The 13,888-nt window shown below is 41.4% G+C and overlaps 1 protein-coding gene across 3 annotated transcripts in view; it reads right to left on the bottom strand.

The window, feature by feature from the left end:
• LOC141172355 (transcriptional enhancer factor TEF-1-like) overlaps positions 1-13,522 on the bottom strand; it is an 82,646-nt gene extending 69,124 nt beyond the window's left edge. Inside the window, exon 1 of one of the 3 annotated variants that reach the window (XM_073656472.1) lies at positions 13,118-13,522. The gene's annotated coding sequence lies outside the window, so the exon portion shown is untranslated. The other 2 variants (XM_073656474.1, XM_073656473.1) reach the window with 2 other exon arrangements.
• Positions 13,523-13,888: the final 366 nt, after the last annotated feature.

The raw sequence follows: 13,888 nt of genomic DNA, 5'->3' as shown, positions 1-13,888 counted from the left end.
AGGCAACTCTACAGTGCCTGCCTATCACAACCTCATAGATTAGGCTCTCTCCCCCACTCCACCCACACAGGTTACAGACAACATGTCACCAGGGGGAAAGGTTTTTGTTTAATTAAACAGATCACTGGGAACTTTGCTGAAAAAGCAGAACATGACATTTTTAATTAGACACCGGCAGTCATGGGAAAAAAAGAGAAAAGACCCCTGACCTTATCCTTGAAAAATGGGTGCTGCTGTGCAATTCACGTAGCTAGATATGTATTATTATAAGGCCTCCTTCACAGTTTTTGCTCTTCAGCTTGTAAAAAAACGCTTTCAACAATCTTTTTTTTAGATATTTTTACATGCATTTTCTGTATTTTTTTTTTATAAGTCTATGGGAAAATACATGGAATAGAGACCAAACCTAGACCATGTTGTTGTTTTTTTTTTTGCTCAAAGCCACCAACCCCATAAAAGTCACCAAAACTGAGTAAAAACATAATATAAAGCACTGTTTGTAGTGTGTTTTTTGAAAAAAAAAAAAAAAGAAGAAAGGCAATGAAAAACTGTGAAAAAAATGTTGTGTTGTTCCTAACAATGTTATAATATGTGAAAAAAGAAAAAACAGTCAATGTGTCAAGGTAAAATGTTAAATGTTGTCTCAAAGTCCATCTTCTATGTAAATCAAGATTGTCAAAAAAAAAAACTCTATCTTAACCACCCCCCATACACATTAAACTAACGTTGGTTAAACATGCCAATATCGATGGGTTTGGCCAATAGTTCAGTGTGTTTGAGGGCCCCGAACACATGAATGTCTGGGGAGTTAAGAATCCGGCATGTTCGATTTCAAGATTGCCGATCCTTTGATCTCTCGGAGATAAGTCACCGACAGAGATGTTTGGCAGTGGCTCCCTCTTAAAAAATACAGGAGCACTCAGCAGAGCGAGCGCTCAGGTGCACAGGTGAGAAAGAGAGATGCCGACAGAACCATCTTTTAACCGACAGCCATCTAATATGTGTAGGGGTTTGTGATGTTTTAGGTAGATCGATTTCTTCAAGTATGTGATTTGCATACTTTCTGCCACATTCAGACTAGACGTGTCCGGCCTCACGTGAGGGAGGCAAGGTATGTCTAGTCGGCATGTGACCGTATGTATGCAAATCACATACTTGCAGTTATGCAACCGCCAGTACCGGAGAATCCTGACAGCGTGCAGTTCATGCGATGTGAGGATTTAAAAGTCTGAAGTTACATAGAGTTACCCCAAACCTGGTGAATATCTTCCAAAAAATGTGCCACGCTTGTGTGCATTATTGCAGCTCAACGCCACTCAATTCATTGACGGTGAGCGTCCGTACAACACACATACCATCCGAGTTCAATTTCTAAAAATTTTTCAATACATTTTTGCTCTGTTGCTTTAAAAGACGTGAGTTACATAGTAATGGGAAATGTTGGCAGCCCTTCTGCCAAAAAAGGTGTTATGTTAATACTGCACTTAGTGCCAGTACCTCACTGATTGAAGCTCCAGGCTGTGCTGCATTTTCAGACGCCAAGTTCTGGCCTAAGGCGCTGCTAAGTAAACCGCTCAAAGGTTTTATATTGTTTAATTCTTTCTACGTGCAAAGTAACCATGATAGTGAAGAAGGCAAATCATTTGTCCTGATGTTTACCTAAGAAAATGTTTGAACAAGACCTAAAAATGTTTTGGTTTTTGGCCCTTGAACAAATATGGTGAATTTATCTGTACGAAAGCCACAACATTGGGACTGGCAAAGGTTCTGCTAGAGCCCTACGTCTTAACGTTCAGCTGAGTGCTCATGTGCTTTCAATGGAAATCACACATCCGTAAAACATGGTCCAAGTATGGGCAATGATGTCTACATTGGCAGCTCATCTCCTGACCCAAACTCAACAGCCTCATAGGCATGTATAAGGCGGTTGAGTTTGGGTCAGGAGACCAGCAGCAAGTCCGGACATCATGGTCCATCACTGGCCAAAGCAGCTTTTCTAGTGAGGAAACATAAGGATCTGGTGGTTAAATTCAGACTGACAGATCCTCCTCTTCGAAAGGCCTCCATAGACATTGAATGATATCAAACTGATATCTGTGGGTTTGGTGGACCAGCCAAGTTGTAAGGTGCCATACTACTGCACCTATAGAGGTCTACTGGAGGTGCATTGCGTTGAGACCTACTTTATCAGTAAAGAAATATTGGTTTTAGCAGAGAAAATCTCTAAATGTCCTCATTCAGATGTCCATTTTTTCTCACATATGAAAAAAAATGAAGTATTTCCATTAGTTTTTTGCATCAGTTTCATCAGTGTTTGGTCAGTGTCAGTTTTTACCATCAAGGTTTTATCAGTTTTTCTCGTACGCTAAAAACAATTAAAAAATAAAAATAAAAATATGGAGGTTTCTGAAGCTTCTTCTAGAAAACAGTCTGTAAAACGGGCTGGGCATCGATGATATCCAAGTGCGGCGTGAATTTTTCACCGACCCATAAACTTGCATTGGCCAGTTTGGTACGTGACTGGGATCTAAAAACCAACTTATTTCTATGATTTTTCTTTTTCTTTTTGCATACACTCAGTCTGCCAAATTACACATACATGTTCTTTGGGCGCCTTTATTTGTAAGCAGAGTTTAGCCACTGCTCCTGGTGTCTGTTATTGCCTGCAGTGCTGATGTCATGTCAACAGCGCTGCAGCCAATCAGTGAGTTCGGCATCTCTGATCAGCTCGTGCCGTCAACTTCGGTATTGCCACTAACTGGCTAAGTGCTGGACCTGGGGAATGTGAGTAAAGCACAGTTTGTTTGCAGCCAAGGGACAGGGGTTTTCCAAAGTTAGAAAACTCCGGTATCCTAACACATAGGGGAAAGTCATATGGGACCAAAGGGATCAAGAGGTCAAAGGGACCTCTCTTCTGTCTGGTGAATGGCGGCCTATGGAAATTTTAATCTATACTCTGTGAATGTATATGTTGGGCTAGGTGGACCTGCTCAGTGCTCGCACTAGTTTGGCAGAACTCAGTGGTCCACGGAAAGACTTAAAAATAAGACACGGCCATTTCCAAGACATCAAGACTGTCCCATAATTGACATAATACATAAGATACATGAGAATAGGCCAATAATCTAAGGCGAGACGTCGAGGAGATGCAAATCCGTCAGCTGCCCGGGGAATCTCTCCTGAATCGGTGAATGTGCAGGTTGCTGTCGCTGGCACTGAAGGGGTTACGCCGGCTAATCGCCTCTCATTGTGTTGGACACAGGTTTAGGCAACACAGTGTATTTATGTAATAGGGTTAAGTTCCCTCAAAGAAAAGGCTTTTATTCACTCTAGAGGGTCATATTTGCACCATCTGCATAGAATAGAGCACACATAGGTCGCAGCCTGGCAAGGCTCACCAGGAGTCAGGCCTGTCATTGTCATAGCTTAGCTTTTTTTTAATTGCTTTCCAATGGTTTATAATAAAGAATATTAACTTTTCTTTTAAAGTGCAACCCGAACATAAGAACCACAATGCACACTCTAACAACATAAGGAATCCTCTATTTCTAGAGAAAAGGAGGTTTAACCATCATCACTGTGATTCTTTACTGTAAGAGCAGTGAGATTATGGATTCTTTTCTGTAAGAACAGTGAGACTATAGATTCCTTACTGTAAGAGCACTGAGGCTATGGATTCCTTACTGTAAGAACAGTGAGACTACGGATTCCTTACTGTAAGAGCAGTGAGACTATGGATTCTTTACTGTAAGAGCAATGAGACTATGGATTCCTTACTGTAAGAGCAGTGAGACTATGGATTCTTTTCTGTAAGAGCAGTGAGATTATGAATTATTTTATGTAAGAGCAGTGAGATTATGGATTCTTTTCTGTAACTGTAAGAGCAGTGAGATTATGGATTCCTTCTGTAAGAGCAGTGAGATTATGAATTCTTTTCTGTAAGAGCAGTGAGACTATGGATTCTTTTCTGTAAGAGCAGTGAGATTTTGGATTCTTTTCTGTAAGAGCAGTGAGATTATGGATTCTTTTCTGTAAGAGCAGTGAGACTATGGATTCTTTACTGTAAGAGCAGTGAGACTATGGATTCTTTACTGTAAGAGCAGTGAGACTATGGATTCTTTACTGTAAGAGCAGTGAGATTATGGATTATTTTCTGTAAGAGCAGTGAGACTATGGATTCCTTACTGTAAGAGCAGTGAGACTATGGATTCTTTACTGTAAGAGCAGTGAGACTATGGATTCTTTACTGTAAGAGCAGTGAGACTATGGATTATTTTCTGTAAGAGCAGTGAGATTATGGATTCTTTACTGTAAGAGCAGTGAGACTATGGATTCTTTACTGTAAGAGCAGTGAGACTATGGATTCTTTACTGTAAGAGCAGTGAGACTATGGAACTCTTTTTCACATCATTTTATAATGGTCGATTTCCTAAAAAAAAGTCCATGAAGGACCTTTCCTGATAAATATATTTGTACAGATTCTCGATCATAGTGAACACAAGAGCGTTCAACAGAGTGCATGGGTGAGCCAATCCATTGGTCAAACCATTATTCGGGTGAATGCTATCAAAAGTATATGGGGGGCTTTAGACTGACCCTCTGTATTTTGCTGTGGACTTGCACTTTGACCTGTCAAGGATTCACTAGTAGATTAGCCCTATTTAATGGGCCTAATCCGTTTGTGGCCAGGAATCTGCTTTAATAAGTCACATGTCATTTTTCCCCATGATGATGATTTCAGATGGTGCAGATTTCTCATTGATGTTAATGGGAGGGGGTAGACTTTGGAGAGTTGGGTATGCAACAAAATCAGCATGAGAACACTTCTGTATGCGTATATCCATTCTTTATAATGGTTAAAGGGCTTTTATTTTAAATGTACAAGAAAACTGACCCAGGAGTGGATGATGCCACTATGTAGCTTGCTGTAGACATGAGTGAACATGTTTATGTAAGTGTATATATGAAAATATACACTGCGCCCCATCCCCATGAACATACTGCGGCCATTATTTCCAAGGTCAGAAATGTATCAAGAGAAAGAGCTTAGAGAAATGATACTCAACCTGGGAATCTCCAGCAGTGGTGGAACTTCAACCAGATCATTACATCGGCTTGATTAGTCTACCATTATATGGAAAGCACAAAAAACTAAGTAATACACCAACGATGAAAAAGAGAAAAAGCAAGAAAATTCTAGATGTAATTATGGATTTTGGGATTCCATCTTATATACACATTAGATCTTCAATTTATATACAGAAGCTATTTTCAGGTAGGCCGGACTTGCTGAAAAAGAAGAAGGAATCAGAATTGCCGGACGAATCATCAACAATCTTAAATGTGCAGATGATACAACATTGATAGCAACAAGGGTAGGTGGGATGAAGAATTTACTATGGAGTGTCAAGATGGAAAGCTTGAACATGGGACTGCTACTCAAGACAAAGAAGACAAAGGTATTGACTACTGCAATGTACAACCGGGACACATGTTAAATGGATGTCTACAAACTGGAAGTTGTACAGGACTTCAACCTACTCGGATCAATGATCACTCAAGATGCAGCAGAAGTCAATAGGAGAATAGCTATGGGCAAATCAAAAATTAAATCACTGGACAAAGTCTTCAAATCGAGAAACATTTCACTGGTGACAAAGACATGACTTGTACATAGTTTGGTCTTTTCTGTGGTAACATACGTATGCGAAACCTGGACGATAAAGAAACAAGACAGACGAATAATAGACAGACGCCTTTAAAATGTGGTGCTGGAGAAGCATGTTATCAATAACATGATGGCAAGAAGAACAAACAAATCCATCTTGGAACAAATCAAGCCAGATCACTGGAAGCAAGGATCACCAAGCTACGACTTGCCTACTCTGGACATATTATACGAAGAGAGCAATTACTGGAGAAGGACATCATGGTCAGAAAAATAGAAGGAACAAGGCAAAGAGGAAGACCAGCAATCCGATGGCTTGATACTATCAAGATAAAGGCAGAGAAGACCCTGGTGGACCTATCTAGGCTTGCACAAGAAAGATCTTCCTACATATCCATCAAGTCACCATGGCTCGAGATCAAGCCGAAGGCCTTTTAAAAGACTGAGCCGAAGGCCTTTAAAAAGAAAAATGCACATTACATAGGGTTTAGCCATGATCCTTGGGAGATCTGAGGGCTTTTTAAGTTACTATAACTTATTTAGAAATAACAGGATAAGAGTAAGGGCGTTTAGATATTTACTGTATATTCAAAAAGCATACAGTATATGATCCACACTTTACCCCTATATATCTACAAAAAAAAAAAAATCACTGTAGAAAATTTGGTCAGTATTTTGCATCAATATCAATATTTTGGAGACAAAATTAGAAGAGAATATGTGACGCTCACAGACCTACCCTGGGAGATGGGGGAACTGGGAGACGGGTCAGATGTTAGGGGAGCAGTCGTGGCCTGGACCAGCTCCGTGCCCAGGGCCGTCACATGAAAGGAATGGGCTTACAGGGTTGAGTGGTTCTTATCGACTACGCCACCTGTGGTACCTGGTGAAGGCCACCAGCGCCGCTGCAGTCCTCTGAGGCGTGTTGTTGTGGTGGCCAAAGTTGACACTACTCCCCACAGGTGGAGCAGGGCCTCAGGGCAGAGATGAGGATGAAGGGGGTTGTAGTGTAGATCTGGTGCTACGTGATGCAGTGCAGTGCAGAAATAAAGAGTCAGGAGGCCATAGGGGTTGACTTCCAGGGTTTTTACTCACGACAACCTCGAAGTAATTCAAGTGTTCAATCAGGACCCCGCACCAGAGTGTTCCTAGACTTCAGACCGAATCCTTTCCTGTCTATATGTGTAGATAGGCCGGGTCTCCCTCTGGACTACGCTCAGAAAAAGGGTACGGGTGGCAGCTCCGCTCCTTCCTTTACCCGGTGGGATCCTCTGGGCCTGCCGGGCTTTCCTGACTAGGACGTAGAGTAGCAAAGTCAGGTGTCGGGGGCCGGTAACCCTCTTGCAGCCGGAATCCCTCTGATTAGGCCAGAATAGCGAGGACAGGTGGCGTATACCGCTCCGTCTGCATCCCCCTGGGATCCTTTTGCGGTGGAGCTACACTCCTAAGCTCCAGGCCTTCTTGGGTATGGTCCTTGACCGGGTTGAGACATCCGTTAACTCCAACCTGCCCCTCGACCCAAGGCCAGGGTATGAGGGCCGTGTCTCCATCCGCTCCAGGTTCTCACAGAAACTACGTTCAGGGATGGAGATCACAATCAAAGAACCCAGTGCCCAAGATGGCTGTTTATTAAATATGAAATATTAAGTGTAACTAAATGTGCGTCCTCCACCCTCACCCACTAAATGGTTCCCCCTATCTCTTGGTTCCCCAATTTCCCATTTTACCAGTAGGGGCAGTACACTGGTGTGTGGTGTTGGATGTGGAGGTGGGGTTCTGACCATTGCACCCTTCTTACCTCGAAGGAGGAACACCACACCCCATTGAAGAGGTGCAGCATCCCTGTGGCGGTCGAACCCTCAGGGGCGCCACAAATACATAGAATAAAATAAATAATTCTACACGTGTCCATTATTTCTTGGGCTTAGGCTCAACCTCTAGTTTTAGCTTTGAAATGCTGACCAAATCTGCAAGGCGTGAATAAGGTCTAAGATTTGACCCTAAGAATCGTTTCCCTCCTCCCATTTGAAAATTAAGATGTGAATCAAGTTTAAAGGTTTCAAAACAGGAACCAGTTTTACAAGTTCAACGCAAAAACAAACAGAAGAAGGCGACCGATGGAGGTGGTGACTAAAGGAGATCGAGAGAAACCAGTGTCTTGGATTTAGAAGTAGTCAGTGGTCCTAGAAGGATTGAGAATCATAGAAAACTCTGATGAAACCTGTAAATGTTCTCATGCAGAGGTCATATCCTGAATAGTAATATGGGATCTTTAGGCTAAGATAAGTCAACAGCTCTCCTGTGGAGGCTTCTTGTTCCGGTTGTTCTTGACCACCTGATCAGATACCACACCAGCCATCATCCAAGATATAAGATAAGTAGCTGTCATACAAATATGTACGATTCTTCATGTCTCAAAAACATCCATCCTTTTGGATCTCTGTTTACACAAACAGCCCTTAGCCAACAAATTATTAGAGAGGCTCCCATCAAAAATCAGAAAAGTGGTAGGGTATGGCTGACTGTAAAGGCCTGCCATAGAAATTAGGCTAAAATCGGCCAAACCTGTCAATATTGACAGGATTGGACGACACGCTAATACCTCCTGACTTTCCCTCGACATATGATGTTTGGGGAGAGAAGTATTAGCACTGATTTCCAATGGTCGGTTCTTTTGTTACCCCCAGAGATAAGCCGCTGTCAGAGGAGCCAGGTAATCAATCAATCACTGAAATGTGGGGCAGCAGAATTTAGCCGAGTGCAGCTCTCCTTGGGTAGATGGAATCAGCTGAAGACTAACTGATAAACTTTAGGCCCCCATAAACATTAGATATTATCAAAATAATTGTTTGGCCAACAGCTATCTCCCTCAACTCTTCCATACACAGGAATGCCAAGAGTTCCTGTGTTGTCTATGAGCACTCTGTGTTCTCTACCACAGCCAGATCTTTCTTGCAGTAGCATATCTTGCCGAGTCAGAACGATCAGCAGTCAGAAATCGGACTTATTAGATCCTTATGAGTAGCGAGGCCTCCTTGTCTTGGCCGAACTCTCTGGTGTTATCTATGAGAGAGCCGCAGGCATACATCTCTGGTGGTGGCTTATCTCCCAGAGAATAAAAGAATGAGAATTTGGAAGTCCAAAGTGCCAGCTCTTTCTCTCTCCAGACATCATCTGTCTGGGACAGTCAGGAGACCTCCATACATGCTAAGACTGTTGGCCGATCTCGATTGAACGCACTGATGTTGGTGGACTCGGCTGAGCTTAGTCTAATGTCTGTTGGGTTCTTTTCTTATTTTTCCCAGGAGCATTTTCTGTCCTTCTCTTTTTTAGCAATCGGTGTAAGACTAAGCACCTTAGACGTCCATCAATCAAACTTTCTAAAATTTCTATTACATGTTAAAAGTTTTATAAAAGTTCAGATACGCTTTACATCTGCCCAGAACTTTTTTTTTATCTAACCAATTACTAACTGAAAAGGGATCAAAAGCATTTCCTTAAGATTGGCTTGATTTGGGTTCAAGATGTGGTTCTCTCTTAATTCTACGGTGACCAATTTTCACTAGAACATTAGATGGAAGCATCAATTGGCACCCCATCACATGTACTTTACACTTTTATACATCTCATTTGGTAAACTTCAGATCCATACCAAGGATATCTCCCCCAACTTCCCATGGTAGGACAATGTATGTTCAGGATTATTTGTTGACAGCTCACTGACAGTCCATTGACTCATAAACAATGCAAAGTTCCCTTCACCCACCATCCCCCAACTCAAGCTTTGGTACAAGTTAATGCAGTGGTCATTAAACGGAAAGTTTTAACCACCAGTGAATTGCTTTTCCTCATGGATGTGGGCAAGGATGACTAAATATCAATATGACCTAGGAAAAAACTTTTGGACCTTTTCAAAATGCACAAAAGCCCTTTACATGGCTCACTAAACAGAATCTCAGAGTTGTGCAATGTGACATAACATGTTCTTCAAAGCCTGCAGCACTTCTGATAGAATTAGAAACAAAATACTAAAACACAGTATGTACATAAAACAATCTGTTGGCTGCATAGGGCCAAAACCAATAAGTATAAGGATTAGTATCAGCCAAATCATGAGGGAAAATAATACATTTGAATGAACAAATTCCAAGCTACGTTGGGCACTACAAAAATAGTGGGCTTTCTTGCAGCCTACAGACATTAGGTGGTTGGTCTATTTTCTTAAAACAAATCTAATATCTATAGTTTTATCCTGCCTTGACACAAATAACATGTTGACAAGCCCCCCACAACCATCTGAAAAAAATATTTAAAAATATGCTGACAAAAAGTTAAGGGTCACATACAACCCTTCGAGGGTTGCATTTGGTTGGGCAGCAGCTTTCTAAAAATATTTAACCTACTTACAATGTGTCAAGTCTTGTTAATAAAGTAACACAAAGGCTTAAAATGTTTGTCAGAATGAAGAAATCAATTCACTAAAATAGGAAAAAAAAAGATGAGAAAAATCCCACTGCAAGGACTTTTCATGTTACAACATCCAACATGTAGTTGTGCTGGAATCTGTAACAGAAATATGAAGCCGACCTTCAGATTTGTGCGGATACACATGCAACTTAGCAGCCAAACTTGCAACTCATAAAAAAGTCATGCAACGCAAGTTGTACACATTTTTGGAGCCGGTGACTTTTTTGTGTTCAAGTTGACTTGATGGCCAACATTTTGGAATTTTTCTTAGACAACGTCTGCAGACCCCTTGCAGAAGAAAATGATTGGTAACTAGGGATGAGCGGACTGGTGGAAGTTTGGGTTCTGGTACCTGACTCGAAATTTATTCCAAAGTTTAGTTTGGGTACCAGAACAGTGCCCGAACCAGAACCCAAACCCTATTGACAATAATGGAGACCCGAACTGGAAAAAGGAATTCTCTCTCTCTCCCTCAGCCCGGAACTCCGAACATTGCATCTCTCACCCCATAACTCCGAACTTCCGGGGAAAGTCTGTGTTCGGCGTTTAGCACCGGACACTAACTGTTCAGTACGAACGGCGAACTTGCAAGTTCGGGTTCTCTCATCTCTATTGGTAACACTTCCATATAAACAGAACATTACTAAAAAAGTTTAAAGGACTCATTGGAATTCTTTAAATCCACTTTAGGGTTTGTGTTGCGCAGCAAAGAATCGCGCGGCATAAACCGTAAACTCTTTACACTTCCTGACGCGGCATACACACATAATGTTCATGGCTTTCGACCCCAAAATTATGTAAAATAAAAAAAAAATTATGCAAAAATATCAGTAAATAAATAAAATGCTTACATTTTCCCTCTTTTGTCAATTCTGTACATCCCTTTTCTTAGTAAAGTCTAATTTTGGGAAGATGTAACATTTGATGTTGAGTATTTAAAGTGTGATCTGAAAATATATCATAGCATTACTAGACTAGATTTGCCATGCAGGAGCCTGGGAAAGTAATACAAACGCCCTGGCGAGTATTTAGTTGGTAGACATAACTAACAAAGAGCTGAATGATATTATCAATTGATGTTTTTCGTTATTTTTCATTTTAAAAAATGTTGCTCTTTAATTTTCATGACTTTTTACGACATGAGGAAATGCAAAGAAGACTTTACGACTTCTTGTCATTGTTCAGTAATATATGCAAATGTTACCAAACCATTCCCATTTCAACTTAAGTAGATAAAGGACTTCTTTTCTTCTTTTATTTCGAGTAGAAAATGCAAAGGTAATCTGAGATCAAGAATTTAATCAAACGAGAGCAAATTAACTAAATTTTACAGAATGACGTTTAAAAATATGTAATAATTAAAAATATATATATATTTCAAGAATACAAACTGTAACGCTTGCGCCTGTCGGCTTCAGCAATGATCTAGTTAAACTAGTAGCAGTGATTGTGATCACTATTCTTTGTGCAGTGATTTCATCGCCTCCCCACCCCCCCTCTACAGTTACACCATAAAAGACTTGTTTGCTGCTGTCCACAGAGTAAAAAAAAAAGAAAAAGAGGGGAAAAGTGTTTCCTGCTTTTATTTACATGCTGGATACTACAAAACAAATACAGAACAAGGGAATCCAGCCAGCATGGCAGATCTGCAGTGCCCAAGCAGCTGAACAAAGAGAGCAAACTTTGAAAGGCAGCTCTGTTCCCTCCTTATCTATCCTTCTCCCTCTTTTTTTTTTTTTTTTCAACCCCCCCCCCCCCCTTCCTCCAGCGTTTTCCATGTCGGCTCCCATTTCCTACAAGCTGCTCAGCAACAGTTGGGCAATAGTCAAGCCAGCAATATGGCAAATACAAGATCCAAATCCCCTCCAAACCTCAACGCTCCCTCCCTTTCCTTAGTTTTACTCCAAGACAAAGAGCCTTTAACGTCTTGGGACTCAAAGGGTCAATCCATAAGTGACTGATTGACTGCTGGGCTTTGTGTCAGAACTGTAAACAGGCGTATAAAGAATTAATTTCGGGGAGGTAGATGATTCCTTTAACTTTTGGACCCTCTCACAACTTTCAATCACATAAAGTTTTCAAAAAGTTTGAATAGTTTTTGAAATATGGAAAAGGGGTTCAGAAAAAGGGATTAGATTCATATCTTTAAAGTTAGGGGCTCGGTATTTAAATCAGGGGTTGTCGGGAATCAAGTCAAACAAAAGAGGAGAAAGCGTTGAACTTGATGGACCTAAGTCTTTTTTTCAATCTTTGTAACTATGAAAAGTAAACATAAAGCATTTGAGGAAGATTGTGCTAAACGCTTTACCCTGTGCTGGGGATTTGTACTTAGATCAGCAGAAAGATGGAAAAACAAAGGATCAGGACATAAATGGCTAGGGAACCGGCGCAGATCACAGTCTGGGGTGGGGGGGGGAGGCTACAGAGACCAGTCACTAAAACAAAGAAGTTCTAAAAAGTATCCTACAATTGACAATAAGTTGTACTTACAGATCAGAGAACTCTTGGTATAATGGAAGTAGGGAAAAATGAGAAAAGAGAGGGTTGGTTTTGGGTGGGGGGGGGGTCTTTACTTTTAAACTTTGCATATATTCCAGTAAGTTGTATAGATACCCCTGGGTTGATTATTCGTCCGATCCCAGGCGACAGCAACGAGAACAACCTAAGTAATGTCAGATCCATTATCCAACTTCAATATCCAAATCACAGCAGCAGCTAAAAAGTAGAGAAAAAAGAGCAAATGGACCCCCCCCCGCCTATGTTCTTGGAAAGGACAAAACTTAAAAAAAAAGAAAAAGCTTCTCAGTTATCCTCCTCTCCAGCCTGATCCAGGCTCAAAGTGATCAGGAAGAGAGAAAGGAACCCAAAAAATGCCAAACATGCGAAAAACGACAAGGATTTCAAGCTCCCAATCCTGTGATAGACAGACCGGGAAAGAGAGAGAGGGAAAAATACACAGATCTGGAAACTTTTTCTGCTTACCTTGCCAGTAGTGGGAAGGTGCGGGGCTTTTACTGAGGAACTTGGTGGCAACTAGGCAGCTATTGTGGGGTATCTGGAAGCCAAGAGAAAGAACTGAATGGGGGGCAGAGAAAGGCAATCCTGGTCAGCACTTTGTAGGGGAAAGACTTGTATTTTTTTTTTCCTTTTGGGCAGCACTGAGAGGGATTGTCTCTGCCCCCTCCTCTGTGTATGATGAAGGTCAGGTGAGGATGAGGAGGGCTCTCTGGCTAGCCTGGCCGCTGCTGTTGTTGTTGGTGCTGGTGCTGGTGGTTGGAAGCAGGCTTGGTATTTTGGAAAGGTGACAGCTTTTCAGAGGAATCTCTGGAATGAAAGAGAGGAATGAAATTAGCTCAATGAGTCAGTTGCAGTTCAGAGGAGGGGCTCATACAGGGATGGGCGGTGGTCACCCAGGTCTCCTCCTCCACTCCTCTGATACTCATGTAACACTGCAGGCAGCTGCCCTGAGAACTAGTGTTACAACTTTACAAGGCAAGTTAGTTATTCTTCAACCATCCGGCTAGCTACAGTATGGAAACCTTTATTGGAAGTATTACGTCGAGATAGAAAAAAAAGTAAACAAAGCAAAGGGAAACGCGTATAGATCCCTTGTTCGAGAGTTTAATCTAATAGAAGAAATGTACAGTCATTTCTAAATAATACGTTTTACCAATGAGGCATAAACGGGGGACAAGATCCTGGTGAGACTGAAAAGAAAAAAAGACAAAAACACAATAATAAAGAAAAACAGGG

Source organism: Phyllobates terribilis, unplaced genomic scaffold (assembly GCF_046119375.1).
Source record: "Phyllobates terribilis strain yellow unplaced genomic scaffold, ASM4611937v1 Scaffold_12__6_contigs__length_324123572, whole genome shotgun sequence".
Classification (NCBI taxonomy): domain Eukaryota; kingdom Metazoa; phylum Chordata; class Amphibia; order Anura; family Dendrobatidae; genus Phyllobates; species Phyllobates terribilis.
This window is presented reverse-complemented; position numbering and strand designations above follow the sequence as displayed.